At 36.5% G+C, this 13,593-nt stretch overlaps 1 protein-coding gene across 2 annotated transcripts in view; it reads left to right on the forward strand.

Moving 5' to 3' along the window:
- The window catches only part of CDH18 (cadherin 18), a 1,280,123-nt gene that overhangs the window by 30,738 nt on the left and 1,235,792 nt on the right, over positions 1–13,593 (forward strand). The window lies entirely within an intron of this gene.

The raw sequence follows: 13,593 nt of genomic DNA on the forward strand, positions 1-13,593 counted from the left end.
AAGTCTCAATGGGAAGCAGGAGGCATCTTAAAATTTTTTCCAACTGGTGTGCATGCAACCTGGTATTGCCTAATAAAGACTTGTGTTTTAAATAAATACTACACTAAGACTCTGTTAATCTAGTCTACAAAATCATGACCATAAATAAATCCTAATCAAATTTGCTTATAGTTATTGCTTTCTTGGTATTTTAAATGAGAATTTGAATCTTTAAATCAGTGTTATCTAAAATCTCAGCAGTGAATCATCTATATCAAAATCATCTGGGATGCCTATTAAAATGTATAACGCCAGCCAACCAGTATTTAAAGTTGGATTGCAATATCACATTTTTAGAAAGCTCTCCAAGGAATTTTGTTTTACTTAAAGTTTTAGAAACACTGGTGTAACATAACGCAAATTTCTAAAATCCGCAAAATATTTGCATGATTGCAATGATTGAGCAATGCACAGTTCCTTAATATGAGGACAGAGATATACTTGTGAACAGATATATACTTTTGTTTTTATGTTTATGATGGCTTAAAAAAGACTAATTTGAGTACAATTTGAAACATCTGGAAGACAATCTAAGTGCCAGAACTAACATGTAAATTGCTTGTTATGGACTGAATGCTTGTGTCCTTGCAAAATTCCTATGTTAAAATCTAACCTGTTTTTGTGACCCCATGGACTGTAGCCTATCATTGTCCTCTGACCATAGGATATCCCAGGCAAGAATACTGGAGTGGGTTGCCATTTACTGCTCCAGGGGATCTTCTGACCCAAGGATAGAACCTGGGTCTCCTGCATTGCGGGTGGATTCTTTATCACTGGCACCACCTATGAAGCCCAATTTAATCCCAATGTGATGGTATTAGGAGGTGGGGCATTTGGAAGGTAATTAGGTCATGAGGATGAACTTTTAGGAATGAGATTGTTGTTGTTGGTCAGTCACTCAGTCATATCCAAATCTTTGTGACCCCACGGACTACAACCTGCCATGCTTCCCTGTCCTTCACTACCTCCCAGAGTCGGCTCAAACTCATATCCATTGAGTCAATGATGCCATTCAAACATTTTATCCTCTGTCACCCCCTTCTTCTCTTGCTCTACATCTTTACCAGCATCAGGGTCTTTTCCAGTGAGTTAGCTCTTGATATCAGGTAACCTTATAAGAAGAGGCCAGGTAGTTAGTTGGTTCTGTTTCTTCCAAAGTGGATTGGAGGAATGCAAAGAGAAGTTAACTTCTGCAATTTAGCAGAAGGCTCTCCACAAACTCAAGTTTGCTTTTACCTGAACTCAGACTTCCAGCCTCCAGAACTGTGAAAAATACATTTCTGCTATTTTCAATCCATTTATTCTATGATACTTCCTTACGATGACCCTAACTAAGACAGTGTTTATACTCGGTTGTATTCTCCACAGTAGCCGTAGGATATGGTACACTGATTTTCATGGATATGGATAAAGTAGAAGGAAGGTCTTCCCTTGTAGCTCAGTTGGCAAAGAATCTGCCTGCAATGCAGGAGACCTGGGTTTGATTCCTGGGTTTGATTCCTGGGTCGGGGAGATCCCCTGGAGAAGGAAATGGCAATCCACTCCAGTATCCTTGCCTGGAAAATCCCATGGACAGAGGAGCCTGGTGGGCTACAGTCCACAGGGTCTCAAGAGTTAGACACGACTTAGCAACTAAACCACCAAACCACCAGGAAGAAAGTCACCTTGATATGGAAAAGAGGCATTTTTATAAGCTGATGGTAAAAAACATACATAAAACAAAAATCTGTGAATGAGGACTCCCCTGTGTCTTGAATGTTTCAAGAGGCCAGAAAATTGAGCTAGTACTCAATTTTAGTTCTATATGGATGCTCTCTACAAAAATCTCTGATATTTATATTTACTTTATATTCTACAAAAAGCAATTTGGTTTCCACAAAACTCTATTTTTCACTTATATCAATATTAATTTGAATTTTGTTTTATATTGTCATTAAGTAACTTATTGCAACTTTATACTGCAGTATGTACAATAAACAAATATGTTTATATTTAGTTTCACAGTTGAACATATCAAGTTACATATAAATAAATAACTTAAGCAAATTCTAGGGCCTGTGGATTTTTGTATGTTTCTTTTCCTCTTAAAATGGGTCTGTGAATGATTATACAAAAGTATAAGAAATATGAGTCTAGTGTATTAGAGTGCTCCCTCTGCCTGGCTAATTCCATCTCATCCTTAATATTTCATGATAGGCATGTTTTGTTGTGAGTTGCTTTCACTAGAACAGAATTAAGTATAAGTGGTATTATTCACTGCTATTAGAGCAGGCACCTCCAAGAACTGTGATCACGTGGCGACTAGATTGTGTAACTTCTGGGTATTGTCCATTTGCTCAGAGAGATTGTTCTCTACCCTGCTCTCTTCTATGGAATGCTGATGCAGATGAATATCATCAACAGGCCCCCTTATTTCTTGCTCTTCATTTGGGTTCAGCCAGTATTGAAACTTCAGTATAAGAGTAGAGAGGGGGATACAGGGGAATTCAATGCCTATGTTTTTTCTCATTCTTTTTTGTAAGGTTCACGTTAGGCTGGAAGTGTCTGTTGACAAAGGGCCTTGCCCCTCTGAAGGCGGCTTCCTCTCCAGAGTACTGTGCCTCTCCAGTACTCTCAGACAGGGTTCCAGTAACAGATCCCTCTCCTCAGTTGTGTTCTGATCGACCTTGCCCATGACTTTGTAAACAATGTATTTACTAAACACTACTCAAATGATTCTAATATTTATTAGTGCTTTCAATTCTACATTTTGTGGTGACAGATTCTTCTTTTAAAGCTTCGTTCAATCTGTGTGTGTGTTAGTTGCTCAGTTGTGTCCGACTCTTTTTAACCCCATGGACTATAGCCTGCCAGGTTCCTCTGTCCATGGTATTCTCCAAAGATACTGGAGTGGATAGCCATTCCCCACTCCAGGGGAACTTCCCAACCCATTCATTCAACCTCTAACACAGTGTTTGGAATGCAGGTACTTCAAAGATATTTCTTTGACAGACATAGTTACTATTAGTTAGAGGTATTGATTAAATCAGAATTAAAATTCAGATCTAAAGAGACAATCCTATTGGCTACACTATTAGTTTAAAATGTTAGCTTTCATTTTTTATTTTAATCTCCATCTATGTGTATTATAAAATTGGTGATTGCAATACAAGCTATCAAGAAGTTTTAAAGTAATAATTGTGTGACTTTAAATCACTTTGCATACATGATAGGGTGCTAGTTCTTTAGGCTGATGTTTTCTGCAGAACATTAGCTTGTGTTAGAAGTTTCTCCAGTATGTCTAGTGTTGGTTTTATTAGTGTTGTAGTAATTATTTACAGTTATCTTGCAAAGTAACATTAGTCATATCTTTCTACATGAACTTAATGCCTGGTGTTTCATCTGTAAACATAATGTAATAAATCTCAAAATTAAACAAACCATTTTGTATGAGAGGATCACTGTCTTTTAAGTATTTGGATTAGTTGACAGGCTGCAAAGGGCACTTTAAATGGAAAAAATTAAAATAAATGAATTTAAATTAATAAAAAGATTTTGGAAGCATGGGAAAAATTTTATGTTGAAGATTCACTAAAAGATGTCATTGATATTTTAACTTCTCCTCCAGTATATATATATATATATATTGAAAAAATGGATTTTTATTGTCCTTTGAATAAGAATTCAACACTTGTAATAAATATGCTGGAATATAATAAATATACAAGAATATATAGCAGACTCTTCTATGCATTTTTCTGTATCCACAGATCCTGTTAGATGACTAAAGTTCCCTGTCTTCATTGATACTGCCTTAGATTAAAACAACATCAACTATCTCTTGAATTACTGTAACAGGCCATTTTCCTACGTCTCATGTCTCATTTGGTCTTGCCCCACAACTCTTTGTTCTTTACGTGGCAGCTAAGATAATACTTCAAAAGGACACATTTAATCTTCTCACTTTCTTATTTAAAATTCTGTAATGTTTTCCCATAGAATCAAGAAAACGTGCAAATAATTTTAAATATAAGATTCTCTATTATTTGGCCCATGGTTACCTCTGTAATCTACTTTGGGTAGGTTCAAAGCTTTTTCAAGTGTGTCTCTGAATATTCTATACATACTGATGTCTGTGCAGTTTGCCAAAAGCAACAGCTGGTGGATGCTTGTAGTCATTTCATGGAAAGAAAATAAAAACAAAAGGACATATGGATACCCAGTCTTACAAACTGTGCATTTACTGAGCAAGGAGGCCAAATATATATGTATTTACACATCCCATATGTACATATACATATCTCAAAATATATAATAAACATACACAGTATGTATACATATATGCACATATTTATATCTACATAAATATGTCATAATTATTTCATATAATAAGGAACACTTTAATATTAAAACTATTATGTAGATTCAAACATTTAAAAACCATCTAGATATATTTAAATTTAGGAAATATTTTCTTTATTTGTTCTATTTCATCGTGAACTGTCACAAAATTCAGTGTGAACTTAGAGCAATCTATGAGTATATTTGAGAATCACTGTAAGTATTTTGTACAAATTGTTTATTCTGCCTGATGAATTTCCCTCTTTCTCAAATTATCACCACCATTACATACAGTACGAGATATCTTTTCATTCCATTTGACTATAAGTCTTAGTTTCAATTTTATTTTTGTACTAAGTTTTCCTAAACTCTCCAAAGCTGAATGGTTTCTCTATGTGTCCCATAGCATTTATTATGCATTACCATGGATCTGATGTCTTGTGTTTTCTCATTTGTCTCTTTTCCTCAGTACACGTAAGATTCTCAAGATCAGTGCTTGAGTTTTCATCACCAAGATAGGCTTACTGGTGCCTGTCTTGCCCAGGAGCTAGACACAATGTGGTAAAAAATAGTCTAAAGACTGGATAAGCCAATGACTGTATCACGATTTCAGCAAGCAAATTAAGTTTAGGACTAGTTGTGTAGAAAACTGATTCTTTGAAGCCAATTCAGAGTTCTCCAGTCATGATCAGAGATAGTCACTTGTTTTTCCCTCCTTTGATTCTGTCCTCATTGAGGAAGTTTTAGTTATGCTTTTCTTGGTATATTTGGAAAGAAAATTTCTAACTATGAGATATGCACTGTCATAAGAAACTGATAAACCAATAACTAGTTTACCCTGCTGTCATAGACTTTGATTCTTATTATGCCTTTAAAACAATTAAAATATTTGGGTATACATGTATATATGTATTTTCTGTCTATAATATTTGTCAATCTATATGGAATTTTTTTCCTCAAAATGTATCCTAAATGTATTTAATAAATGCACACACATATAAAATCACACACACACAGAGATAAAAATACTAGCCTTAAACTTGATAGGCTTGTCTTCAATATATGAAATTACTTTGGAAAGGGGAATAATGACTACTCAGATGTCATTTTTATAATACAACCAATGTAATCTGTCTCTAAAAGAAATTATAAATATTTATTGTTAAATGAAATATTTTTAAAAATATAGATATTTTGAAAGTTAGCTATATTGAGAAACTCCAGGGGATAGTGAAGGAAGAGAAGCCTGACATGCTGCAGTCCATGGGGTTGCAAAGTCAGACAAGATTTAGTGACTGAACAACAGCAGCAAAGGTAATGTAAAGTTGTAGATAATTAGTTGATGACCTAATTAAAAATAAAAGTTGATGTTCCTTATATATTTGTAAACATAGACATTTTGTCCTTCAATGATAAAGTATGAATTAAATTGGCATCTCCCATTTTTAAATTAGTATACAGTTTATGTATGTTTTATAGTATCAGTATATTCCAATATACATAATATTCTTCTTTCTTTTGCTGCTACTGCTAAGTCACTTCAGTCATTTCCGACTCTGTGTGACCCCATAGACAGCAGCCAACCAGGCACCCCTGTCCCTGGGATTCTCCAGGCAAGAACACTGGAATGGGTTGCTATTGCCTTCTTTTTCTTACACATCCTTTTATGTCCATGTTCAAAATCAGTTTTGTTTTCCAGTTTTCTATTATAGATTTGTTAATACTGAAGGATTTGGACATCAGCATTAATAAAAGCAGGGTCCTAGAAAGTAAATATCAGCTAACAGAGTAAATATGAGATCACACAGTAAAATTTTACTGAAGAGCTCAACATTCAGAAGATCATGGCATCTGGCCCCATCACTTCATGGCAAAGAGATGGGGAAACAGTGGAAACAGTGGCTGACTTTATTTTGAGGGGCTCCAAAATCACTGCAGATGGTGACTAGTTGTGAAATTAAAAGATGCTTGTTCCTTGGAAGGAAAGTTATGTCCAACCTAGACAGCATATTAAAAAGCAGAAACATTACATTGCTGACAAAGGTCCATCTAGTCAAGGCTATGGTTTTTTTCAGTAGTCACATGTGGATGTGAGAGTTGGACTGTAAAGAAAGCTGAGCACTGAAGAATTGACGCTTTTGAACTGTGGTGTTGAAGAAGACTATTGAGAGTCCCTTGGACTGCAAGGCGATCCAACCAGTCCATCCTAAAGGAGATCAGTCCTGAATATTCATTGGAAGGACTGATGTTGAAGCAGAAACTCCAATAATTTGGCCACCTGATGCAAAAAACTGACTCATTTGAAATGACCCTGATGCAGGGAAAGATTGAAGGCGGGAGGATAAGGGGATGACAGAGGATGAGATGGTTGGATGGCATCACCAATGCAATGGTCATGAGTGTGGATAACTCTGGGAGTTGGTGATGGGCAAGGAGGCCTGGCCTGCTGTGGTCCCGGAGGTTGCAAAGAGTTGGACACAACTGAGTGACTGAACTGAACTGATTTGGTCTTCCTGTTGAAATAAGAATAAGTTTAGAGACCTTTCACTTTGTAGCAGACACCATCTTATTTTACCTGGAAAAATTGCTCACAGTCTCTTTTTGTGTTTCAATCCAACCATGCTAACTAGAATGTTTCAATGTTAGATAAATAATGCTTTTATACCAGTTTACACCAACATTTATACCAGTTTCTTAGTTGATGGTGAGATCTTTCTGTACAGTTTGATTTCTTGACTCCCCTGGAGTTTTTATTTAAGATTCTAGTCTATGTGACTCAGTAATTTATGCATCATTATTATCTCTGTACCAATCATTTGCAATTCTGATTTCTGTTAGTAATCAGATCAAAAAGTATAAAATCATGGATACTGAAGTAGGGTGAACTTTTCCTCCCCTTGTACAAAATTGTTTGGTTTTGTTTTTGTCTTTATTTTCTAATTTCTGCTTTTTGATGGAAGGCATTTATGGGAATACCAGAAGTCCTGCCACCAGCAAACACAGAGAGATAATGTCAGAAAACCTAGTTACCATGGGCTAATACTTTTCTTCCAGTGGTTTATTGATTTCAAGTTCTCAGTGCTGGCCAAGTGAGCATTCTACTTTCAGGAAGAAAGAGAATTTAAAACAAATTGTCTTTTCAGTATGCTCAGTTGAAAAGACAGTTACCAAATCTCTATCCTATTTACTATAATACTTTTTTTTTTTTCTTTTTACTCACAGCATATTCTGCCTGTGAGTTCTGGCTTCCTTTTTTAACCACCCACATGCAATCTTTCCCAACTCTGCTGTGTGCTTGTGATTACTTCTCCAATTTGTAAATGTCTCTTTGAATTAGCATCTCTCAGTTTGTAATATGTTTGGCCACAATCAAATCTGGCAAGACAGAGAAGGAAATAGATTCAGCAATAAGCCTAATCACCTGTGAACTGAAAAGCTTTGCACATGTTTGATCTTGATCTTTGAGAGTGAAGTATTAATGCATACTTACTGAAAAAAAATCATAGACATTTGAAGGAAAAGAAAAGCATGTTCTGTGTTCCTAGAATATTTACAGACAAAAACAACAACAACAACTAGCGTTCACATTCCAAGAGTAGTTCCCTCTGAAAACACTGTTAGAGTTATGAGAAAAATTGCAAATATATAAAATTTAAACTTTTAACCATAACCAAAATACAGAATAAAAGTTTCAATCAGTTGTTTTATCTACTACTCAGCTATAAGAACTATTAAATGCAGTGTAATTATCGTAAACATATGTTTAAGTAATATCTAACAAGAGATATAGATTGTTTAATTTCTGTAACAACGTCTGTTACACACAAGAATTTTGTATAACTGCTTACATTATCAAAAGAGTAACCTACACTACGTGAATGAGCTCTTGAAAAGCCAAAAAAAAAACCCCAAATTATAAATTATCTTTCTTTTACTAAATTACTTTTTTTTCACCAAATGAGGGGTTGCCACAAGTATGATATTCAAACAAAGAAGTTTATTTAAAATAGACTGTAGAATGTATATTTTATTAACAGACATTAAGATAGACTACAAGTTTAAACTATGAAGATGGTTGTGGAATTGGCATCAGTTCACTTCAGTCACTGAGTCATGTCTGACTCTTTGCGACCCCATGGGGTGCAGCACACCAGGCTTCCCTGTCCATCACCAACCCCTGGAGCCTACTCAAACTCATGTTCATCACGTCGGTGATGCCATCCAACCATCTCATTGTCTGTTGTCCCCTTCTCCTCCCACATTCAATATTTCCCAGCATCAGGGTCTTTTCCAGTGAGTCCATTCTTCGAATCAGGTGGCCAAAATAGTGGAGTTTCAGCTTTAGCATTGGTCCTTCCAAAATATTCAGGACTGATTTCCTTTAGGATTGACTAGTTTGATCTCCTTACAGTGCAAGGAATTGGCATAAGAATGTGTAAATGAACCAACGGAACAAACTGAAGAATTCTGAACTAGAACCATGTAAATACAAAATTGTGATATAATATTGGTGACATCGTAAACCAATGAAGAAAACTTGAACCATTTAGTAGAAGGTATAGGAAACAGTCTTCTCTGGGGAATAAAAAAGTTAAATCTTTACCTTACACTATATACAAGGCTTAAATCCAGCTGGATTAAATATTTATGTAAAAAGGCACCTATAATTTTATATAACATATAGTATATAGGACTTCCCTGATGGCTCAGAGGTTATGTCTGCAATGCAGGAGACCCGGGTTTGATCCCTGGGTTGGGAAGATCCCCTGGAGAAGGAAATGGCAACCCACTCCAGTACTATTGCCTGGAAAATCACCTGGACGGAGGAGCCTGGTAGGCTGCAGTCCATGGGATCACAAAGAGTCGGACACAACTGAGTGACTTCACATATAGACTATAATAGTGATAAAAAATTCTCATCACGAGACCATAATGTGAATCCTTTGTAATTGCTTGCCCCATTTTCTTCCCATCTCAGATAATAATAACAATAATAAGATGTTTGTTTAGCATTTACTATTTACTGCTACTATTACTACCACTGGGGCTTTCCAGGTGGCACAGTGGTAAAGAATCCATCTGCCAAGGCAGGAGACACAGGAGATGTGGATTCGGTCCCTGGGTTGGGAAGATTCCCTGGAGGAGGAAATGGCAACCCACTCCAATATTCCTGCCTGAGAAATCCCATGGTCAGAGGATCCTGGCGGGCTACAGTCCATGGGATCACAAAGGGTCGGCATGACTGTGCCCGGCTGAGCCCGACTGAGTAATGCATGCACATTGCTGCTACTGCTGCTACTACTACTACTAATGATATAACAATAATTGACGTTATTGACACTTTAGCATAAGTGCTAAATTCATTAAAAAAATACTACAGTACATACTATGAAAACTGGGTTTTGAGATATTCCATACCTGATAAGGAATACAAAATTAATAAATGTTAAACCTTTGAAACCTTTGACTCTGAAACCTTGAAACTAACATATTAATTCTCTACTTAATCATTCCACAGTTAGCTCTCACATGATTCTCCTTGAAGATATAACAATTCCCTGATTATTTATCTTTTGGAGGATGTCACCATGAGATGAAACATGTATGCCTCCTGACTTATTTCATCTCAAAACTCTTAAAACTTAAGCACCAAAGAGGAGGTGTTTAATTGAATCGAATGTATTGGTTCAATTAAGATATCTTGTCTCATTTCAAGAAACACATGTTTCTTATTTAACAAATACTCTAAATCAATTATTCTTAACATCAAAGTTACTGGCTAGTCAAATTTGTTAATTTACTCAAAATGTACATTAAATATTCAAAGTCAAATGTATTCAACATGTATTTTATCTTTCACTTCTAAGGCATATGTATTATACAAATATAATCCAGAATATTGTAGTCTGTAGAAGATAGGATTATTTGTTTTCAGTGGAGGCTCAAATAAGTTTATGATGCCCCCAAATTTAAAAATAATAGAAAATGGCAATCCATACAAGCAAATCACTATTTATACTTTAAACACCAGTCAATCCTAAAGAAAATCAACCCTAGATAATTCATTGCAGGGACTGATCCTGCAACTGAAGCTCCAGAACTTTGAAAACCTGATGTAAAGAGCTAACTCATTGGAAAAGACCCTGATTCTGGGAAGCACTGAAGGCAAAGGAAGAAGGGGATGTCAGAGGATGAGGTGGTTAGATAGCCTTACCAACTCAATGAACATGAATTTGAGCAAATTCCAGGAGATAGTGATAAGGGAGCCTGGCATGCTGCAGTCCACGGGATCCCGAAGAGTCAGACATGACTTAACAACTGAACACCAATCTTTTCTGTGGTTTCATGAGGAGTGTAAATCTGTATTTAATGTTCTACATACCATCCTAGTGTTCTGAGATCTTGACTTAAGAGTAGAAGTGTAACTGGGTACCACTCATTCTTTCTCAAAACGTAGAGTAAGAAATCTTATTTATCAAAGGATTGGAATGTTGAAGCAATGTGTAAAATTTTAATTTTATGTCTTGATTCCCTCTATAACTTATGCCCAATTACAATCATATTTTTTTTGTTTTGTTTATTTTGTTTCATTTGCTTGACCATGATGAGATACAAAGAGCAAGACCTATCAGTCATCTGCACTGGTTTAGAGGCATCATATTTTCTTGATCCTTATTATATTTTAAGTACCCTTTTATATAGATATTTAATTATTAAAACATTTTTTGTATTTTTTTGTAAGTTACTTCAAATTCGTTGTGTAAAGGGCAAAGCTATAAATAGATTTCATTCAAAGATTGGTGTTTATCTTATCATTATCTGTCATTCCATTTCACCTGTTAACCTGTTTTATCAGATCTTTAATATTTTAATGATATATTTTAATATCTCAAGAATATAGCATGAAACCAACATACCAGTGCTTGAAACACACAGAAAAAAGTATTACTAGGTTGGTGTGTACGTGTTAAGGGGAAGTGTTCTTTCAATCCCAAATGAAACTAAAGGCTCCAAAAATTATATTAAGTTCTCTGATATAGTACTGTTGAAATCTTTACCATCTTATTCATAAAGTTCCTACCGATTCTGACCTCAGATAGACTTTCACTCTGGTTCTGTGCATCTTTCAAGAGGATAGCACTAATCCAGTAGAGATGATCACATGCTGGATAACACAAAGGAGCAGTGTCAGGCCATGATGAGGAACACAGTAAGGATATAGCGAGGATCAGGGTCATGCTGAATGACGAACAGACTCAAGCAGTAGTTAGAATTGTGTCAGGCTATCATGAGGAGCATTGTCAAGCTATAGAGAGGAATAGAGTTGGGCTGTATTGAGGGACACAGTCAGTCTATAGTGAGGGACAAAGCCAGGCCATAGGGAAGAACACAGTGAGGGTGTAGTGAGTAACAGGTTCATGGTGTGAGAGAGAGTAGATTCAGGCCTCTCAAGAGCTGAATTAGAAGTTGGAATCAAGAATGTGAGAAGAGAAGTCACCCTATCACCACCCATGACTAGAAGCTTGTATAATAAGCCTTTGATGAGCTATATACTCAGACAGGCAAAGGCTATATTTTCCACCATCAGTCACTTTTATTGATATGTATTTGATCAAGGTCATCAGGTCTCATATCAAGCTTATCCCTCAGACTGAATATGCCTCTGAAGTTTTCCTGAATGATTTGATGGTTTGGTTTCTACTAGAAGCACCTCTCGGAGAAGGCCATGGCACCCCACTCCAGTACTCTTGCCTGGAAAATCCCATGGATGGAGGAGCCGCGTAGGCTGCAGTCCATGGGGTCACGAAGAGTTGGACAGGACTGAGCAACTTCACTTTCACTTTTCACTTTCATGCATTGGAGAAGGAAATGGCGACCCACTCCAGTCTTCTTGCCTGGAGAATCCCAGGGACAGGGGAGCCTGGTGGGCTGCCGTCTATGGGGTCACACAGAGTCGGACACGACTGAAGCGATTTAGCAGCAGCAGCAGCAGCAGCAGCAGCACCTCTGGAGTTAATTCTTACTGGTGATTTTAAATGTTTATCGTTGACAACTGAGGCTGTGCTGCATTTAAGTGTTCTCCCAGATATGTCTGCTGCAATGCAAGAGAACTCAGGTTTGACCCCTCGGAGGGGAAGATCCCCTGGAGAAGGGAATAGCAACCCACTCCAGTATTCTTGCCTGGAGAAGTCCATGGACAGAGGAACCTGGCAGACTAGAGTTTATGGGGTCGCAAAGAGTTGGACATGACTGAGAGGCTAACACTTTTTCAGTTCTCCCAGATCTCAGGTTGCACATAACCATAACACTCTGACAGATATTTTTTCTGCTTTTTTGCAGTTGTTCAGAATTTTTATACATGGCTTCAGACTTTTTCCTTAGTAATTTTATCTGATCTCTCATATGAGCCTGTGTTAAATTTTTATAAAATGTAAGTAATAATCAATGTTTCCCCAATCCCAAACATTTAAGTTATGAAGATAGACTATTGTTTCAAAATGTAGTTATTTTATTGAGATAAACATATTAAAAGTTGTTGGACTAATGTAGAATTTCATGCTATCATGTATGATTTATATCTCTTAAAAGGGCTTCCCAGATGACGCTAGTGGGAAAGAACCCACCTGCTAATGCTGGAGACACATAAAAGACTTGGGTTTGATCCCTGGGTTGGGAAGATCCCCTAGGGGAGAACATGGCAACCCACTCCAGTATTCTTGCCTGAAGAATCCCGTGGACAGAGAAATGTGGCAGGCTACAATCCATGGGGTCACAAAGAGTTGGACGTAATTGAGGCAGCTTAGCACAGCGCGCACATGCCTCTTAAATCCATGTCTGGTACAAAGGATTCAGTAATAACTAGCCATGATGAGGAGGAGGGGGGTTATTATGTTTATTACATTGACCCTTAATTTCTATTGACATGTAATTATGATTTTGATGTTTTCAAGCTTATTCTGCATGTTTTTCTTTTTTTTCAAATCTAAATATTTTATTGTATAGTTATACCCTGAATTGTGCTTTTTTCACTGTATACTTTCAACTTGAGGACATCTATAAAATTAGTATATTACATAAATCCTGAAAAAAATTCCACTAACTATAAGCTATTTAAATATTGTTTATACAAAGTATTTAAAAGGGGAAAGGGGCAAAAGCTTATTTATAAAACAGAAGTTGGATGTAGACTTATCGATTACCAGGGGATACAGGGGAGTGGGGTACATTGGAAGA

The sequence above is a fragment of the Ovis aries genome, chromosome 16, assembly GCF_016772045.2.
Source record: "Ovis aries strain OAR_USU_Benz2616 breed Rambouillet chromosome 16, ARS-UI_Ramb_v3.0, whole genome shotgun sequence".
Taxonomy (NCBI): Eukaryota; Metazoa; Chordata; class Mammalia; order Artiodactyla; family Bovidae; genus Ovis; species Ovis aries.